General features: G+C 49.4%; 1 long non-coding RNA gene and 1 pseudogene across 2 annotated transcripts; one reads left to right on the top strand and one right to left on the bottom strand.

Moving 5' to 3' along the window:
• The first annotated feature begins 4465 nt into the window (after window positions 1-4465).
• Window positions 4466-17509, top strand: LOC307092815. The gene is made up of 3 exons (XR_013812894.1): window positions 4466-4700; window positions 11211-11334; window positions 13053-17509. It is a non-coding gene; the product is annotated as an uncharacterized lncRNA (long non-coding RNA).
• LOC307092800 (BTB/POZ domain-containing protein 19-like) lies at window positions 7831-9803 on the bottom strand (annotated as a pseudogene). Its single transcript has one exon. The product of its transcript is annotated as a BTB/POZ domain-containing protein 19-like (transcript).
• Window positions 17510-20013: the final 2504 nt, after the last annotated feature.

The following is a 20013-nucleotide window of genomic DNA, read 5'->3' as shown; positions in this document are numbered from 1 at the left end:
CTGCCACAAAATCATTTTGAGATTCAATACAAATGGTTGTGTGAAGAGTTAAATTTTTGTTTTATTGCTGAGTAGTACTGGGTTCTGTGAATAACCACTTTATGAATTAATCTATGGTTTTTGTTATTTCCAGGATTGGGGTATTATCCATAACTCTTCTGGGAATATTTGCATTCTTTATTTGTAGTTTTGATGTGGTTGTATGTGGCAGCAAGTTCAGGTGTTTATGCCGCCATCTTGGTTCCACTCTATTTTCTTTATTTTTTAAAATATATTTTTGTTGATTTCAGAGAGGAAGGGAGAGGGAGATATAGAGAGAAACAACAATCATGAGAGAGAATCATAGATCGGCTGCCTCTTGCACACTGCGCAATGGGAATAGAGCACACAGCCTGGGCCTGTGTTCTGACCGGGAATCGAACTGTGACCTCCTGATTCCCATCATCAGTGTTTGATGCTCAAACACTGGGCCACACAAGCTGGGCTCTTCTAAGGTTGTAAGGGTCCCCACCTGACTTGCAACTGGAGCAGCAATGAAGCAGCAGCAGCTTATCCTGGGCTGAGCCCCTGAACCTGCCCTCAAGGCCCCCTTTTCTCTGATCGTCCAGGGAGCTGACCACAGCCCCGCTTTGGCTCCCTTATTTCCCACATGTTCCCGGAGCCACAGGAGCCCCGCCTAGTCTCTGCTGTTGCTTGTTCTATCCTAGGGCCTGCCTTTGTTTTCATTGTCTCCTGCTTCAATAAACCTGCCTGGGAATCTTCTGAATTCACGTTGTGAAATCTTTTCAGCATGAAGTCAAGAACTCAAACACTCCAGGACAACCTGAGGCCAACCCCCTCCAGGCTGCTTCCTGTTCCCGAACACAGTGATGCCTGGGACACCCTCTATACAGACAGACCAAGGCATGGTTTTTCTTAACAAGGGTTGGGAGAAAAAGTGATGGCCCACAATCACTTTGGTTTTGTTGGGTCAATTAAATTTTAACACATTTTTTTATATTGTTGACTATAACAGATTTCCCCTCATTCCTCCGCTCCCCCTTTACCTCTGTCTACCTTCCACCACCACTTCTAGGCCCTCACCACCTTATTGTCTATGTCCAGGGACTATGCGTATATGTATATACTAGCGCTCCAATGCACGAAATTCATGTAAGAGTAGGCCTTCCTTCCCCTGGCTGCCGGTACCAGCTTCCCTCTGGCACCCAGGACCCAGGCTTCCCTCATAGCCCCTGTTTTGTCTGGAAGAATGTCTGGTCTAATTAGGACATTATGCTTTTTTTTTTTTTTAGGACATTATGCTTTTATTATTATATACTTTTAAAATATATATTTATATTGCTTTTGGGAGAGAAAGAGAAAAGGAAAGAGAGATGGAAACATCAGTGGTGGGAGTCACTGATTAGCTACATTCTGGATGCCCTGCCCCCTGAGAATTCAGCTGGCAAACCAGACGCCGGGCTCATGGCTGGCAAGCGCAGTGGCTGTGGCAGACGCCTCTCCTGCTTCCGCAGCCGCGCTGAGGAGAGCGATGAGCCAAGCGGTAAGGAGTGAGGGTCCCGGACTGTGAGAGGGATGTCCACCTACGGGCAGTGGGACATCCACAAAGGGTCCCAGACTGAGAGGGCGCAGGATGGGCTGAGGGACACATCCCCCAGTGCACAAATTTCATGCACCAGGCCTCTAGTGACAAGTTTTAAACATTTTTTAAAACTTTATAATTGATTTAAAACAAAAATTCAAAATATATTTTTTTAATGATTTCATAGAGCAGTGATTCTCAACCTTCCTAATGCCATGACCATTTATTACAGTTCCTCATGTTGTGGTGACGCCCAACCATAAAATTATTTTCGTTGCTACTTCATAACTAATTTTGCTACTGTTATGAATCATAATCTAAATATCTGATATGCAGGATGTCTTAGGCGACCCCTGTGAATGGGTCGATCGACCCCCAAAGGGGTCACGACCCACAGGTTGAGAACCGCTGTCATAGAGGAAGGAAGAGGGAGAGATAGAAACATAAATGGTGACAGAATCACTGGTGGGCTGCCTCCTGCACACCCCACAATGGGGATTGAGCCCACAACCCTGGCACGCGACCCGAGTTGGAATTGAACTCTGACTCACTGGTTCATAGCTTGACACTGAACCACACTGGCCTGGCTCTTCTAAACTTTTAAGGGTCCCACCCGACCTGGAACCAGGGCAGCAGTGAGTTGCAGCAGCTCATCCCAGGCTGAGCGCCTGAACCTGCGCTCAAGGTCCAGAGAGCTCACAGCAGCCCCGCTTTGGCTCCGTCATTTCCCACAATGTTCCTAGAGCCAGAGGAGCCCCTCGGAGTCTCTGCTGTTGCTTGTTCGATCCTAGGGCCTACATTTCCCCCCCCCCCCCATTATCCCCGGCTTCAACAAACATACCTTCAACGTCTCCTGAACTCATGTTGTGAAATCTTTTCTGCGTGAAATCAAGAACAGACGTTACAGGCCAACCTGAGGCCGACCCGGTCCAGGCTGCTTCCTGTTCCCACAGTGATGCCTGGGACACCCTCTATACAGACAGACCAAGGCCTGACTTTCCTTACAAGGGTTTGGAGAAAACGTGATGGCCCAGACTGACTTTGGTGTTGAGTCAATTCAATCTTTTTTTTCAATCATTTATTTCTTTTTTTAAAAACATCCTTGTGAGCCCTAACCAGTATGGCTCAGTGGATAGAGAGCCTGCCTGAGGAAGGAAGGGTCCTGGGTTCAATTCCAGTCAAGGGTAAATGCCCCGGTTACAGGATCAATCCCCAGTGGGGGGTGCAGGAAGCAGCTGATTAAGGATTCTCTCTCATCGTGTTTCTATCTCTCTTCCTCTCCGAAATCAATAAAAAAAATATACATAAAAAAGATCCATGTGAGAGAGACACATATCAGCTAATTGCCTCCCACACTCACCCTGACCAGGGCGTGGGGTCAAGCTTGCAACCGGCAAACGTGCCCTTGACCAGAATCAAACCTGGGACCCTTCGGTCCAAAGGCCAATGTTCTATCCACTGAGCCAAATGGGCTAGGGCGAGTCAATTCAATCTAACACTATTCGTTTTCTAAAAATGTTTTTATTGATTTTCTAGAGAGAGAGGGAGAGGGAGAAATATCAAAGATGAGAATCATTGATCAGCTCCCTCCTGCCTGCCCCCTCCTGGGATCAAGCCCCCAACCTGGGCATGTGCCCTACCAGGAATCGAACCAGTGATCTCTTGGTTCCATGTGTCCACTGCAACCCATTGAGCCACACCTGCTGTTGTTATTGTTGTTAATTTTTAAAGCAATTACAGATGCCCCCCATTTCCCTCTACCGTGCTCCCCCTTTGCCTCCCTCTATTGAGCCCCCATTGCTTGTAGGAGCTCACCACATTATAATCTGTGTCCATGAGCTATATATATATTATATATATTTTAGACCAGTGATGGCGAACCTATGACACGCGTGTCAGCACTAACACGCATAGCCATTTCTGATGACACGCAGCCGCTGAGGCGGCCGCATGTCGACAATGAAACATTTGCTGCTCCTGAGGATGAAACATTTGCAACTAGAGTCTTGGAGTTAGTTTTTTTCCTCAAAGTGACACACTACCGGAGTTATGCTCAGTTTTTTGGCGAAGTTTGACACGCCAAGCTCAAAAGGTTGCCCATCACTGTTTTAGACAGAGGAAGAGAAAGAGAAACATCAATTATGAGAATGACTGATTGCCTGCCTCCTGCAAGTCCACTCCACACTGGGAATTGCACCCCTAACCCACGTCTGTGCTATGACTAAGAATAGAACCATGACCTCCTGGATCATAGGTTGACTTTCAACCACTCAGCCCCACCAGCTGGACTATTTCTTTTGAAATATATATTTTTAAATATGATTGATTTTTACAGAGAGGAAGGGAGAGGGAGAGAGAGTTAGAAACATCGATGAGAGAGAAACATCGATGAGAGAGAAACATCGATCAGCTGCCTCCTGCACACCCCCTACTGGGGATGTGCCCGCAACCAAGGTCCATGCCCTTGACCGGAATCAAACCTGGGACCCTTCAGTCCGCAGGCTGACGCTCTATCCACTGAGCCAAACCGGTTTCAGCTATTTTTTATTGTTGATGGTGTTACAGATGTCTCCCATTTCCCCCGTGTATATGTTCTTTAGGGTTCTCTTCCAGTCTTCCTCTCCCCGCCTCCCCTGGGAGATCCGTCAGTCTGTCCCGGGTAACCAGGCCCCTGGGCCCATCCCCTCCTTCCCCAGCCCCACTGGCAGCTACAACACCTGGTTCCTCAAGTTCCTGGGCTGAAAAGCTAGCCCTCGCCTGGGCCGTTGGGAAAACTACATTACCCAGAAAGCAATGCGCTTACGAAGAGCATTTGGAGCCAGTGCATCCGGTTAGGGCGGGACTTCCGGAGTCCCTCCTGGCGGACATTTTGACTTTTCGGAACTGTTCAAGCCAGAGACTTCAGCGCGTCCGTCGTGAGAAGGAGGACTCGTGGGAGGCCGCGTCCGGCTGGGCAGGGGTGTGTGAGGCGGGTTGACCCCCAACCGGCGGGATTGGGGTCCCCGTGCCCCCCGCCTCCTCTCCGCGGACAGAGTTCCCTCAGCGTCACCCCATCGGCCCTCCCGCCTCGGGGCCGGCGCCGCTCAGCCCCGCAGCCCAGGCCGCAGCGCCCAGAGCAGTGAGTGCCCGTGGGGGGCGCAGGGGGAGGGGAGGGCGACGGGCTGCGGTGCCGCCGGGGAGGCCGTGGGGACTGAGCCGGGAGGGGGAGCCAGGCCTGTGTGTGTCTAAAGGCGACAGAGAGGAGGAGCGGCGGCTTCCGGGAGGAGGGTCACTTCCTCCTCCGGGGACGGGCTGGGGGCTGTGAACACAGAGGGACATGGAGCCCCGAGGGATGCGGGCATCACCCGGCCCGGGGCTGGGCCAGGGCCCTGAGCAGCCTGAGCCCTGGGTCCTGGCGGTGGGTGCCGGGCCCTCCACAGACCTTCAGTTCCCACAGGTCCCTGCAGGTGCAGAGCCGCTCAGGGGGCTGGGCTGTGGGGCTGATGTCAGGGCCTCACACTACCGTGGCCTCTGAGGTAGGGGGGTCCTGGGACTGTCCAGCCCCTCCTCCTGCCACGGGACCTGCAGACACTCAGCCCCGAGTCCTGAGGCCACGACTAGGGCTTAGGAAGTGGACCCTGGTTTTGGCAACGGGTGGAGTGAGATGTCGGAGGTCCTCCCAGGAGAAGGTACCGGGATGTGCAAATGCTTGGGGTGATGACTGAGCTGGCTCAGCAACTGGCAGGTGTACTTAAAAATATATATACATATTTTTAGCCCTAGCTGGTTTGACACAGTGGCTAGAGCATCGGCCTAAAGACTGAAGGGTCCCAGGTTTGATTCTAGTCAAGGGCACATGCCCAGGTTGGTGGCTCAACCCACAGTAGAGGCTTTCAGGAGGCAGCCTATCAGTGATTCTCATCATTGATGTTTCTAACTACTCTTCTCCTTTTCTCTATGAAATCAATAAAAGAAATGTGTTTAAAAATAATAAAATTAAAAAAATAAAAATATATCTATATATACTTTTATTCTGATTTTAGATGTGGAAAGAAAAGGAGAGGGAGAGAGACAGACAAACATCCATGAGAAAGAAACAAGAATCAGTTCCCTCCTGCATGACCGCTACAGGAATCCAGTCCCAACCCCAGGCAGGGGACTTGACTGGGACTGGTGTGTATCTGCGACCTCTCAGTGCATGGGTTGATGCTCAATCAACTGGGACACAGCAGCCAGGATTGTGAATCACTTTAATACAGGGAATCATGGTCAGGATGGTAATGGTCTTAGTAGCTCAGAGGATCAGTGTGACCCTGAGGACTGGCGTTCCTGCTGGGGCCCCTGTTGTGGGAGGTGGGTGTCACAACACAGCACAGGACAGGGGCAGAGTGGTCATGTAGAATATCGGGGATGGATAATGGTTTCCCAGTGGTCAAGGCCTTTAAAAGATGAGTGGACATGAGATGAATTGGAGGCTGAAGAGTAATTCACACAAGAGGAGACTAGGGCTGGTGCATATTCTCTAAACACTCACCAGGGTTTTGCTGTGACCCTGGGTGTGGCCTGGGGGTTGCAGTCAGTCTTGTGGGTGAGCTAGAGGCTTGAGTGGTCATCTGTGAGACTCACTGGGCTTGGTGCACAGGGCCACCGGGGCTGGGACTTGTGTGACGGGTAAGTGGAGAGATGTTGGCTGTGACTGCTGAAGGGACATTAAGTGCAGCACCAGGGCAGGTGGGCTCTAGGTAACTGAGATCTGATTGTGGTTCTCAATAGGTGAGGTTGAGGGTAAAACCAGTCATAGAGGCCTTCATAGAAGGGCTCAAAGCTGCCTCTATGAGGGTGGACTCGCAGAGTCTGGCAGTACTTGATCATGTTTGAATTTGGCAAGCATTCTCTGGTCCATACATGCTGACTAATGAGTAGGAAGTCAAGGAGATGACTATGGGGGCATTGGGTGTGAGAGTGCAAGTGAGAGAGAGGTGTGGAGAAAGAGTGATGTGCTGTGCATTCATGCATGCCAGTCCCTGACATTGACATAAGAGGGAATGAAGGTTAAGTCCATTACCTGCTCATAATACAGTACGTTGAATTTCAGCTTAATTCAGAGTACACAGTGGATAAAAGCTTCAAATGTGCAGGCAATGTTTTTCTTTCTTACTCAGAATAACAACACCAAAGGAGAAATTTTAACCACCATTTATCTGAATGCAAACCCCTTTTATCAGAACACTAGAGGCCCAGTGCACGGGTGGGGTCCCTCTGCCTGGCTGGCAATCAGGGCCTATAGGCGCCATCTGGCCCAGTCCCCATGGAAGATTGGCTGGCTGGGGAGGGACAGTGGGAGGGCTCCAGGGAGTGTCCAGCCCCATCATGCCCAGTCCCTGCAGCAAGCAAACCTACTGGTCTGTCTGCCCCCTGGTGCTCAGTGCACGTCATAGTGAGCTGTTGATTGGCCTTAGCATATTATTAGCGTACTAGAGGCCCAGTGCATGATTTAATCATGCACCTGGTGCACCAGCGGGCTGGCTGTCCGCCGGTGCACCAGGCCTTCCGAAAGCCTCTGGCGCGGCGGAGGCTTTCGAAAGGCCTTGTGCCGGAGCAGACAGCCGGCCAGCTCCCCCGCTTTGGCTTTTGATCGTGGGGGAGCTGGCCGGCTGTCCGCCGGTGCACCAGGCCTTCCGAAAGCCTCCGGCGCAGCCATGGCACAGACGCTGAGCTCGCGGCGCCAGTGGCGCCGCGAGCTCAGCGTCCTGCTGGCCCAATCAGCTACCCCGGCCACCCTGAGTCCCGCCCCCTGCGCCTCCTGCTGGCCCAATCGTGGGCATAGCGGAGTGATGGTAATTTACATATTACCATTTTATTATGTAGGATTACACTTTGATTGAACAGTCCACTGGACAACCAGACACTTAACATATTAGGCTTTTATTATATAGGATACACTGCTAGATGCCTCCTAAGTTTCAGATATAAGTGACACTTTAAGAAACTGCATCGCACTTGCAGCTCATGCCTACAAGCTGATTGATGTCACTGCAAGTATTTGTTTGGAAGCTCTTTCACCCCACCACCTGCCTCACCTGAAGAGTGTGCATCCGTCACAACCCCTGCATACTCTGGGGTTGTGCTTGAGAAGATTATGAATATTCTGAGCTCCTGGGTGAATCTTCATTCCTTTATTTCTGACCAGAGAATTGACCTGACCCAGGTTTCGTCCAGAGCACCCATCCTCAGCCAAGAAGTGCTACCTCTTTCAGGGACATTGTGGGTCTCACATTAGGCTGTGATGAAGTGTTTCAGGTTCCAATTCATCAGCCTGCAAACCTCTTGCTGTCCTTTGCTCTGATTGATGATCTTTATGTAAAAGGAGTTTTTTCTTGTATACCTTTAATTTTGTTGGTTCTATTCTCTCCCTGGGATGATTGAAAGGAAAGTTGTGTTCTGTCAGCATGGACAGGTGAACAGATATGGTGGGGTCCCAAACTTTCTGTGCGTTGGAAGGCACAGCTTGATGTTAGAAAATCACTCTGTTCAATATTGGCTGATTTTGCATTGCTGATGAAGGCTTTGGGAGAAAGTGTGCATGACTTTGTGGGTCTAATGTGCTGTCTGGTGCCTCTTTTATTGTAGAGGTCAATGGTCGCCCTGAACAGGCGGCCTTTATTGTGCCCTGTGAACAATATGAATTATATTCTCTGTTCGCAGTATGTATTACATAAGTGTCAGCAATGTTTAGGGGAACTACTCTCCACGCGCTCCAAAGAGACCATGTGTCATGATGTATCAGATTTCATAGGCTGGTGTCATTTGTTGTAAGACTCTGAGGTGGAATTAGTTTGGGACATAAACACTGTTTTCATAGTCATGGTAGACACTGCAGTTAAACTAGATTAAAAGTGCCACTTTGGGACATTATTCCAGGGCCTGTGGCTTGCACGATCTTTGAGAACTTTCTGAGGACCTCCATCACTATTTCCTGTAGCTGGAGTATCTGACAGACAAAATAATCTCATCGTTTTTTGGATTTCCCTGGCCCCTTAGGGTGTTCACCTCAAGGTTGTTGCTCAACAGGGAGGACCTCAAAGCTAGGGGAAGGGTAATTCTGTAATCAGCCCCAGGATGTGTCTTTTTGTGGAGCGCGGCTACAGTGTTTGGACAGGTCCAAGGCTTGGACTGATGAGAGGGCACAGTCCTCTCGTGACCACGTGCAAGTCCGGGCCTGGAAAGCAGAGCCCTCCCAGCACAATTATAGCCAACAGCTGTGGTTGTAAGCTTGACCCTATGATTCTAACACGTGACCCCATGTGCCTAAGTGATATAGGCAGTAAGTAAACAGAGCTTGATCAGGTGCTTATAATTGAGTAGGATCGAAACTCACAAGAATGCTGCAAACATCTTGACCACGCCCTTACTTTGCCTCCTGGTATCTGTTATAAAATAAAGACACGGCTTGTGGGCATTGGCTCTGTCTCTCAGGAGCAGCGTCCAACCGAGACCCAGCTTTCATTCTCTCCTCTGTCTTTTCTAAGCTTGTCACTGCGCAGCAGGAGCAGCAACGTGGGCGCTGACAGCTCCAGGAAGCCACGGGTCCGAAGTACTTCCTGGCTGTGGGCCTCTATGGAAGCTATGCAATGGTCCCAGGCCAAAGGTTACAGCCACCTGCAGGGCCTCACAAACCTGCTCCGAGTCCAGCACCTTCACCACAAACTCCAGACATAGCTCTCTCAGTTCCTCCAGCCCATACTCCACAGCTGCTGTCAGCACCTCCACACAGAATGGCGGTGCAGCTTGACACTGTTGGTATACAAGAACTCCAGCACTGCCAGGAAGGCCTCAGCTGGTACTGTGCTTAGCACCACTGGGCCAGGCACCCCAGGGCCTGGCTCGGGGCCCAGAAGTCGCTGGAAAAAGTTGCATCTACAGGCCAGCAAGCACCAGTGGGCAAACACCTCCTGCTGCTCTTGATCAACCACAAAGAGAACATCACTGTATAGGCGATAGTTGATAAGGCTTCGGAGTGCTTTGGAAAAGGGCTCAGCTTCCCCACGCACCAGTCCAGGGGTCTCCATGGAGTCTAGGATGAAATTTTAACGGGGTAAAAACAAGGAATAGGGAAAATCTAAAGCAGGTATAGGGTAAGAGAAACAGGACAACAAAAGGGGAAAAGTGAGGAAGAGTGTTGGCATAAAGGTAAAGTTGAGATAGAGGAAAATGTTGCTAAAGGTAACATGAAAATAGAATGTAGAACACTAATCCCAAAGTAAAATAAAATTACCTTTTTTTAAAAAAGGTAAAATAGTAGTAGTAGTAATGCTGATTGAAAATAAAAATGTAATAAAGTAAAATCAAGTGAGGAAAAAAGAAAAAAAATTAGTTTCTTAAGTAAAAGATGAAAAAAAATGTGCAGTAGTGAAGGTCATTCACTTTCTCTACTGTTCTGTTTGGCACGCCTGTTTCGTAGTCAGGACAATATTGAAGTTGCCTACGTTCTGCTGCTCCTCAGTGTTGTAGGCCATAGTCCTGATTTTCAAGCAGGCAGTACGTCTTTATTTCTTATACTCCTTTATTTGTGTTTACACAGGAGTCAATTTGTGAATCACCCCCTGGGTGGCAGTGTTTCTGGATTGACCTCTGGGTCTATAGGTTCTCTCTAGCTAGTGTTTAGATTTTGTTTTCCCTGTGGCACTTAATACTGGTTTGGGGGACTGGTTTACCCCAGAGCTAGTGCTCTGATGGTTATTCCCCGCTCTGATCCCCAGGTTCCACAAAAACAACTTTCCCCTGCAGGCTCTTAGAGTGTCTCCAATTGGGTGATCCTATGTATTGGGCTTAGTAATCAAAAGCAAGGACTTAAACAGAAAGAAAGAGAGAGAGAGGAGAGAGAAGAGCCAGAATAAGTGCGCAAACTCTGCTGCTGTGCACAAGTCTGTGCAGTCTTTTTTCTCCTTGGGTCGAAGCAGCCAGCACACTTTTAAAAACTTTTAGGCTGCCCTTTTGTGCCCAGTTCAGCTATGGGTTGCTTTTTAGAGTTCCCTTCTGTTAGCAGCTCTGCGGACCCCCTTCCACATTCGCAGATCATGCCAGCCCCAATGGCCGTGGATTTTTCTGGTGGCAGACTTCCCCAGGTCCTCCAGCTCCCGCGTGTGTGTTTCTCCTGCCCGGACCACACACCTCACCTTATCCCAGGCGAAATCTGACCTCTCTGTGAGGAGGTGCAGAGCTCCTCTGAATCCACGTACGCGCCACTTGGGAACCGGTGTTCTCGGGTTCGCAGCTGTTCACTGGGTGCCATAGTTGTAGATTTTCAGGCTTCCGATAACATCCACTTTCCCATTCAAGATGGCGTGGTCTCCGTGTCAGAGCTGGTCGCTCCAGGATGGAACCCAGCAGCAGTGGGCGCTGCCCAGTCAGGGGAACTTCAGCCGGCCGGCCCCCACAGTCTCCTGAAGTATAGCTGTCCCTAACTCACCAACAAACTCCCCGTGCGACCACTCACTCCCCCTTTGTCCTCGCACTCACACACTGTCTTGCTGTCTGCCCTACCATCGGCAGCCATCTCCCTCTAAATTTCTGGGTATTGGGATTTATGACGAAAATAAAAGCCTAGGAGAGAAGCTAATCAAGGACTTAACTGTCTTTCTTACGACAGGATATGGACTTTGAGGAGGTGGCCATCACCTTCTCTCAGGAGGAGTGGGGGCTCCTTGATGAGGCTCAGAGACTTCTGTACTGCGATGTGATGCTGGAAGTGTTTGCACTTGTCTCATCTGTGGGTAAGACCTTCACATTGTCCCAGTGTCCTGAGGTGATGCCCTTTCTTCCTTTATTCTCAAAACAGCTTTCTCTCCCACAGCCAGACCATGGGATCTTCTACTTTATCCCATTATCCTGTCAAATGTGCTGTGGCTGAGAGTGCTGAGTGTGTGGGGAGCCCAGAGCAAAGGACTCCATGAATATCCCTCACACCCATAGCCTCAAATAGGGCAGGAAGATTCTGGGAATCAAGATTGTTGCAAACAGCTTAATGGGCCCACACTTGCACTTTCTCTCTCTCTGGAAGGGTGTCTATGTCCACATTCATGGCTTCCACTTCTGCACCATTCCTCCAGCTAAAGGCTCTTTGTGACTGCCTGTGCCAGGTTATGGTCTTTACTTGCATGAAACATGGGTAGTTCTTGGAAGACCTCCTTGCATTGTTCGTAATATTCTGTCCCTGTATACTACTGCATGCTGTCTTGCTCTGATCAGTGCTGGGTACTCACCTCTGTTGTCCTTCACTAATACTCAGAATATTTGTGTTCTATGTGCTTGTACAGTAGAAGGTGCAAGGAGAACCCTGTTTTTTCACAGGGTGAACATGCAGGATGATCTAAAGCAGGCGTCCTCAAACTATGGCCCGCGGGCCACATGTGGGTGTTTTTGCCGTTTTGTATTTTTACTTCAAAATGAGATATGTGCAGTGTGCATAGGAATTTGTTCATAGTTTTTTTTAAACTATAGTCTGGCCCTCCAACGGTCTGAGGGGCAGTGAACTGGCCCCCTGTTTAAAAAGTTTGAGGACCCGCCGAAACCGGTTTGGCTCAGTGGATAGAGCGTCGGCCTGCGAATTCAAGGGTCCCAGGTTCGATTCCGGTCAAGGGCATGTACGTTGGTTGCGGGCACATCCCCAGTAGGGGGTGTGCAAGAGGCAGCTGATCGATGTTTCTCTCATCGATGTTTCTAACTCTCTATCCCTCTCTCTTCCTCTCTGTAAAAAATCAATAAAATATATTTTTAAAAAAAGTTTGAGGACCCCTGATCTAAAGGGTTGCCTGGCCCTCCTGAGCTGCAACTGGGGGGAGGTATGACATAAGGGTGATGTTTAGATCATACCAGGAATGTGCTCATGTCCAACAAGTTTAGGTTGAGTTGCCACTGGCAACACCTGATTTCTACCTTTTCTTTCCCGTGCTTGACACTTCTCTGACATATCTTTTAATCTGTGCCTTCCTCGTATCTGGCTACCTTCACCTTTTTCCCCTTTCTCCATCACGTGTTCCTGTGAACTGCTCTATCTACAGTATTCTCAAATATTGATCTGCATATGTGTTATGAGGTGCACATACGTGCTTCTCTAGAACTTGACACATTACTCTCATTTATTGAATTTTACGTGGAATAAGATGTAAGCAACCTTCTGCACAGCTGGCCCATGTCACCAGCAGACAAGCCCAGTTGAACACTGTTAGCAGACACATGAGCAGACGATCCAGCTTCTGTTCCATGTGGTGCTTGCCATGGTTGTTTCTTATTTTGTTTGAGGTCTTCCAGGTATGGTGATCTTCAGAAGCCCAGATCTTCACAGTAGCATCTTATCAATATTTCCTTCAGATATTTACTGTCAGACAATTGCATGGAACCGATGTGTTATATGTGCGTCACACTTTTGTAATGACACTTCTTCCTGTCACCACAGTCGACATTCATTTCATCACCATTTTTCTGTTTTCAGGTTGTTGGCATAAAACGGATGATGCGGAGGCCTGTTCTGAGCAGAGTGTATCTGTACAAGGGGAGTCACAGGTCAGGGCTTCTAAGACAGCTCCAGCAACCCAGAGGACCCATCTCTGCGGGAGGTGTGTCTCTGTGTTCAAAGCTATTCTGCACCTGACTGAGTCACAGGCAGCAGACTTTGAGCAGAAAGCCTTCTTCAGTGACGCATGTGTGAGAGACTTCTGTTTCAGTGCAAATCCTCTCCAGCAACAGAGGGAAGCCAGTGGAGAGAAGCCCTGGAAAGGAAGTGTGGACAGGGCCTCGTTTGTGACCAACTTCAGCTTCTCCTTATCAGAGTTGCCTTCAAACAGTAGGGAGGTTGGGGGAGACTTCCCAGCCATCTCAGAGCTTCTCCAGCACCAGGCCCCTCTCAACACTGAGGAGCCACACAGTGGCAGTGAGATTTCAGAGGAATTTCTCAATAGAAAAAGGCATCACCAATGGGATGAATGTGAAAAAGCTGCCACACACAACCAGAACCTTGTTCAACATCAGGGCATCTGCTCTGGAGAAGTCAATGATAAGTGTAATACATGTGGGAAAGTGTTTTCATGTATCTTTAACCTCAACAGACATAGGAGAGGTCACACTGGAGAAAAGTCCTATGAGTGTAATGATTGTGGGAAACTTTTCATTCAAATGTCTCACCTCACTAAACACCACAGAGTTCACCCTGGAGAAAAGCCTTACAAATGCAGTGAATGTGGAAAATCATTTAGGTACAAAAATTACCTCTTTATCCACAAGAGAGTTCACACTGGAGAAAAGCCTTACAAATGCAGTGAATGTGGAAAATCATTTAGCCGCAGTTCTGTCCTGTTTACCCACCAGAAAGTTCACACTGGAGAAAAACCATATCAATGTAGTGTTTGTGGGATGTCCTTCAGTCAGTCCTCAAACCTCAATAGACACTGCAAAATTCACACTGGAGAAAAACCTTATGAGTGCAGTGAATGTGGGAAGTCCTTCCATCGAAGGTGTTACCTCACTAAACACAGCAAAGTTCACACTGCACAAAAACCATATAAGTGTAGTGAATGTGGTAAATCTTTTAAGGAAAATACTCAACTCCTTATGCACAAGAGAGTTCACACTGGAGAAAAGCTGCATCAGTGTAGTGATTGTGGGAAGTGCTTCAGTCATAGCACTAGCTTCATTCAACACCTCAGAGTTCACACTGGTGAAAAACCTTATGAGTGTAGTGAATGTGGGAAGTGCTTCAGTCAAAGTTGTAGCCTTGTTCAACACCTCAAGAGTTCACACTGGTGAAAAACCTTGTGAGTGTAGTGATTGTGGGAAGTGTTTCAGTCAAAGCTCTGACCTCATTCTATACCTCAGAGTTCACTGGTGAAAGACAGTAAGAGTATAGTGATTGTTGGAAGTCATTTGGGCAAATCACTCTCACAGAGCAACAGAGAGTTTACATTAGAGAAGAGCTTTAAATGTTCAGAGAATGTTTTACTTTCTCAGAATAACAATACCAAAGGAGAAGCTTTTACCCCCATTTACCTGAATGCAAACCCCTTTATCAGAACATACACTCTGCTAGATGCCTCCTAAGTTTCAGGTATAAGTGACACTTTCAGAAACTGCATCGCACTTCCTAACCTACTCAGGACTACAACCTGATTTATGTCACTGGAAGAATTTGGAAGATACTTCACCCCAACAACTGGCTCACCTGATGAGTGTGCATCAGTCACAACCCCTCCATGCTCTGGGGTTGTGCTTGAGAAAATTATGAATATTCTGAGCTCCTGGATGAATCGTCATTCCTTTATTTCTGACCAGAGAATTAACCCAGGTTTCACCCACAGCACCCATCCTCAACTAAGAGCTACCTCTTTCAGGGACATTGTGGGTCTCACCTTAGACTGTAATGAAGTGTTTCAGGTTCCAATTCACGAGCCTCCAAACCTCTTCCTGTCCTCTGCTCTGGTTTATGATCTTTATGTAAAAGGAGTTTTTTCTTGTGTACCTTTAATTTTGTTGGTCTATTAATTCCTTGGGATGATTGAAAGGAAAGTTGTGTTTGGTCAGCATGGAGAGGTGAACAGATATGGTGGGGTCCCAAACTTTCTGTGCTTTGGAAGGCACAGCTTGATGGCAGAAAATCACTCTTTGTTCAATATTGGCTGATTTTGTATTGCCGACCAAGGCCTTGGGAGAAAGTGTGCATGACTTTGTGGTTCTAAATTGCTGTCTGGTGCCTCTTATTGTACAGGTCAATGGTCACCCTGAAAAGGTGGCCTTAATTTTGCTCCTGTGAACAATATGAATTATACCAGAGGCCCGGTGCACGAAATTCGTGCACGGGGGGTGGGGGGTAAGGAAGAGGTGGGATATCCCTCAGGCCAGCCTGCACCCTCTCCAATCTGGGACCCCTCGAGGGATGTCCGACTGCCCGTTTAGGCCAGATCCTTGTGGGATCGGGCCTAAACGGGCAGTCGGACATCCCTCTCACAATCCAGGACTGCTGGCTCCCAACTGCTCGCCTGCCTGCCTTCCTGATTGCTCCTAACCGCTTCTGCCTGCCAGCCTGATCACCCCGTAACCACCCCTGCCTGCCTGATTGATTCCTAACTGCACCCCTACCAGCGTGTTTGCCCCTATCTTCCCTCTTCTTTAGGCTGGTCACCCCTAACTACCCTCCCCTGCAGGCCTGGGTCCCACCCAACTCCCCTGCAGGCCCGGTCACCCCCAACTTCCCTCCTCTGCTGGCCTGGTCACCCCTAACTGCCCTCCCCTGCAGGCTTGATTGCCCCCAACTGCCCTCCCTTGCAGGCCTGGTCCCTCCCAACTGCCCTCCCCTGCTGGCCATCTTGTGTCCACATGGGACATGGGGGCAGCTATATTGTGTTTTGGAGTTATGGTCAATCTGCATATTACTCTTTTATTAGATAGGATAGAGGCCTGGTGCAAAGGTGGGGGCCAGCTGGTTTGCTCTGAAGGGTGTCCTGGATCAGGGTGGGGGTTCCCTTGGGGCTTGGGGCGGCCTGGGTGCAGGGCCTGTGGTGGTTTGCAGGCCGGCCACGCCCCCTGGCGACCCAAGCAGAGTCCCTGGTATCTGGAATTTATTTACCTTCTACAATTGAAACTTTGTAGCCTGGAGCGGAGCCAAGCATCCTGTTCGCTCCGTGGCCAGTAGCCATTTCTTTTGGGGTTTGTGTTCTTCTATAATTGAAACTTTGTAGCCTGGAGCGGAGGCCTAGGCCAGCAGTGCTGCAGAAGCTTTGCTTCCTCAATTGCGGGGGTTAAACCCAAGCCTCCCGCTCTTTCCAGCTCAGTGGCTGCCGCCATTTCTGTTTGGATTTGTTTAATTGAAACTTTGTAGCCTTGAGTGGAGGCTTAGGCCTGCAACAGCACGTGGAAAGCTTGGCTTCCTTTGTTACCAGGGAAAAACAAACCTCACTCCTAGTTTCTCTGTGGCTGTAGCCATCTTGGTTGGGTTAATTTGCATACTCACTCTGATTGGCCTTTGGGCGTGGCAGAGTTAGGGTCAATTTGCATATTACTGTTATTATATAGGATTCTCTGTTCACAGTATGTATTACATAAGTGTCAGCAATGTTTAGGGGACTACTCTCCACGTGCTCCACAGAGGCCATGCGTCATGATGTATGAGAGTTCATAGGCTGGTGTCATTGGTTGTAAGACTCTGAGGTGGAATTAGTTTGGGACATAAACACTGTTTTCATATTCATGGCAGACACTGCAGTTAAACTGGATAAAAAGTGCCTCTTTTGGACATAAATCCACATTATTCCAGGGCCTGTGGCTTGTATGATCTTTGAGAACTTAACATCTATTTCCTGTAGCTGGCATCTCTAGCAGATAAAATAATCTGATGGTTTTGTGCATTTCCCTGGCCCATTAGGGTGTTCACCTCAAGGTTGTAGCTCAACAGGCAAGACCTCAAAGCTAGAGGAAGGATAACCCTGTAATCACTCCCAGGATGTGTCATTTGTTAACAGTCAACATTCCTGTTGATTCCAAAGCAATTAGTCTTTTTAAAAATATATATTTTATTGATTTTTTACAGAGAGGAAGGGAGAGGGAGAGTTAGAAACATCAATGAGAGAGAAACATCGATCAGCCGCCTCCTGCACACCTTCCACTGCGGATGTGCCCGCAACCAAGGCACATGCCCTTGACCGAAATCGAACCTGGGACCCTTCAGTCCACAGGCCGACGCTCCATCCACTGAGCCAAACCAGTCAGGGCTAAATGAAATAATTCTTTAAAGCATTGAATCCAGGGCCTGGCACCTGTACTGAGCATTCAGTAACTGTTAGCTCCTTAGCTTCACAATGTGTACTGACTGCAGACATGCAAACAATGTAGGAAATGTCGACTTGTTGGTCTTTGTATCCTTTTAAATGTTGTTTTTACATGAATAGGATAGGGTTATATATATTCTCCCATAGCCTTTTTTTCTCGTAAAAATGTGAAATTTGTAAATTAAAATTAAAGCTCTGACAGCTGGAGTGGGTCCATTGAGTGAGTGTCATCTTATGCACAGAAAGGTTTCCGGTTCGTATCCTGTTGAGGGCCCAAGCCAATTTCCTGGTAGATGCCATTGCCGGGGGAGGGAGTGCGGGAGGCAGGCAATCAGTGTTTCCATATCATTTCCTCTCTCTAAGAAGAAATTAAAAATACAATATATATATATATATATATATATATATACTAGAGGCCCAGTGCACGAAATTCGTGTCCACGGGTGTGTGTCTCTCAGCCCAGCCTGCACCCTCTCCAATCTGGGACCCCTCGAGGGATGTCTGACTGACTGTTTAGGCCTGATCCTACCTGGATTGGGCCTAAACGGGGAGTTGGACATCCCTCTCACAATCCAGGACTGCTGGCTCCCAACTGCTCGCCTGCCTGACTTCCTGATTGCCCCTAACCACTTCTGCCTGCCTGTATGATAACCCCCTAACCACTCCCCTGCCAGCCTGTTTGCCCCTACTCTCCCTGCAGACCTGGTCCCCCCACACACACACACTGCTCTCCCCTGTAGGCCTGGATCCCCTTCCCAACTGCCTTTCCCTGCAGGCCCAGTCACCCCCAACTTTCCTCCTCTGCCGGCCTGGTCCCTCCCAACTGCCCTCCCCTGCTGACCATGTTGTGGTGGCCATCTTGTGTCCACATGGGGGCAGCCATCTTGTGTGTTGGAGTGGTGGTTAACTTGCATATTATCCTTTTATTAGATAGGATATCTCCATCCATTTAGGTTTGTAGAGTCCAGGAATAATAGAAATAACACTTTTCACCCTGAGGAGCATCCTGAGCTTCACGTAATCTGAAATATTTCCAAACACGAGATCAGATGCAGATGATACTCCCCAGATTCCTGAGTCAACACCCCAAATCCTAACGTTCTCATTTCCCAATGCCACTGCCCCCCCATGCCCCCAACACCAGTATTTGCAATGGTCTATCATCATGCCATCAGCACTGCCTGAAAAGTACATTACCCAAAGGGCAATGCGCCTAATGATGGCTGGGTTTAGCCAATGAAAACCCAGCAGAAGCATATGATGCCAGTGCACATCGGTTTGGGTCGGACTTCCATTGTCTCCCCTTGGTGGTCATTTTGACCTCTGTTGTGTGGGTCAAGGCAGAGGCTCCAGGACTGGGTTACAACCACGAAGGGGCGTCATGGGCTGTGCAGGGTGTGTCAGGCTTGTGGAGCCCCTACAGGTGGGATTAAGGCCTCTGTGCCTCCCAGACTCCACTCTCCTTAAAGGGTCCAACTCAGCCTCATCCTACTTACCCTCCATCCGACGGTGCTGGCCTGTGTCTGGTCCTGCAGCCCACGTCACAGTATCCAGAACAGTGAGTCCTTGTGGGTGATAGACCCTGTGATGGGGGGAGGGGGGCGGGCTGCAGTGCTACTGTGTGAGGACGCGGTGGTGTGGCTGAGCTGAGAGGATTCAGCAAACCCAGGCCTGTTTTGTGTAAAGGCAGCAGCAAGAGGAGGTGAGGTTGTGCATGAGGAGTTTTACTTTCATTCTCAGGAAGCTGGGTCATCCATTGCCGTGATCAACAGATGGACATTGTGTGAGGCCCCGCCCTCCTCGCGCCCTCGGCCAGCTCCCCACAGCCCACCAGCCCGCCGGGTAACCGCCAGGAGAGCGCCCTGCTCAGGCCCCGCGGCGAGTCTGACACCTGCTGGCCCTTCCGCCCCATAAAACACATTGTGTTGGTTTCAGAGGGAAGAGGGCACCTTCCGCCCCATAAAACACATTGTGTTGGTTTCAGAGGGAAGAGGGGACCTTCCGCCCCATAAAACACATTGTGTTGGGTTCAGAGGGAAGAAGGGGGAGGGAGAGAACCACCGGGGACGGGAGAGGGTCCCTGGTCAGCGGCCTCCCGCCAGGGTCCCTGGTCCGCCGCCCTCTGGACACTGAGCCTGCGGTCCGTGCCGGCGCCTGACCCGCAATCCAACCTGGTCTCCCGGGTCCTAGGTCGGTGTCAACCACTGAGCAGCCCAGCTGAGCTTTATTATGTTTTTTAAATAGAACCTAATGTGTACTTTTCATTGTTGAAGGTGTTACAGATGTCTCCCATTTCCCCTTGTGTATGTTCTTTGGGGGATCTCTCCCAGTCCCCCCTCCCCGGGAGGTCTGTCTGTCTGTCCCAGGGAACCAGGCCTCTGGTCCCAGCTCCTCCTTCCCCAGAGCCACTGGCAGCGCCACCCCTTTACTCACCAAGGTCACGGCCTGGATGGACTGCGTGGAGAAAACTACATCACCCAGAAGGCAATGCGCCTGCTTCAGTAGAGGGCTACACGTTTTTTGATTCCTGTGCATCCGGTTAGGGCGGGACTTCCGGTATTCTCCTGGCGGCCGTTCTGGCTTCCGTTAACGGACTTGCAGGGTTCAGCGCGCCGGTTGGGCGTTGGTCTCGGGGAGGAG

Source organism: Cnephaeus nilssonii, assembly GCF_951640355.1.
Source record: "Cnephaeus nilssonii genome assembly, chromosome: 20".
NCBI lineage: Eukaryota > Metazoa > Chordata > Mammalia > Chiroptera > Vespertilionidae > Cnephaeus > Cnephaeus nilssonii.
Note: the sequence above shows the minus strand (reverse complement) of the source record. Positions and strands in the feature narration are given on the sequence as shown.